Source organism: Lipophrys pholis (assembly GCF_963383615.2).
Source record: "Lipophrys pholis genome assembly, chromosome: 3".
In the NCBI taxonomy this organism is placed as follows: Eukaryota; Metazoa; Chordata; class Actinopteri; order Blenniiformes; family Blenniidae; genus Lipophrys; species Lipophrys pholis.
In genome coordinates, this window is record NC_137627.1 from 25154148 (window position 1) to 25155127 (window position 980).

Sequence of the window (980 nt, forward strand, 5' to 3'; positions counted from 1 at the left end):
GCTGCAGGTACTTTACAAGCGACGCCCTCTCAGACTCGACCTGCGCCGGCTGCGTTCCATTTCGGAGCAGATGTGCGCCTCAACTCGCCTCCTCCGACACAATGAGCTGGATTTGAACTAAATTGTTCTTTTTAAATACATGTCAGTTGTTTAGGTTGTGAATATTTGTGTGTTGATGTTGATCAAGCTCGTTTCTTGTGCAGTGGTTCGAGTTCGAGGACCCATCAAAGGGCACATGCACCCTTGAATGGGACGCGACCCAGTCGGCCTGATTTACTCTTGCCATAAAGTCATAAAAATTGGAAATCCAATGTCTCAACTGGTAAGTGGATTAACTTTTCATGAACGAACACACACACACACACACACACACACACACACACACACACACACACACACACACACACACACACACACACACACACACACTCCTGTGCGCGCGCACGCACACAGCATACACAGAGGAAACGTCGGTTCTCACGTAGTCAAGAGATACGGAAGAGATAAAGAAAGAAAACAGAACAATAAAAAGTGAAAAGGGATTCAGAGATGACAAATTATAAAGTCATTGATTAAAAGGAACACAAATCCACATGTGTAAAAGTTACTGAAGTTACTCAACATATGTATTTTATTACTTCTTTAGAAATTAGTACAGCTACTCACTGGTAACTCAAAATAAAGTGGTATATTCTTTGTGATAAACTCTCTCCATATCTCCTGTCTAAACAAGTACGTATCTGTAACATTGTAGTCTTGCTGTGACACGGTCACAGTGGGAGGAAGATGCTCAATAATCTGGATGTTAGAGGAGGAAGATGCTCTATAATCTTGATGTCAGTGGAGGAAGAGCTCTATAATCTGGATGTTAGTGGAGGAAGATGCTCCATAATCTGGATGTTAGATGAGGAAGATGTTCTATAATCTGGATGTTCCTCTCTGCATTCTCCGTCGGGTGCTTTTTGGGCGGGGGCGGGGCT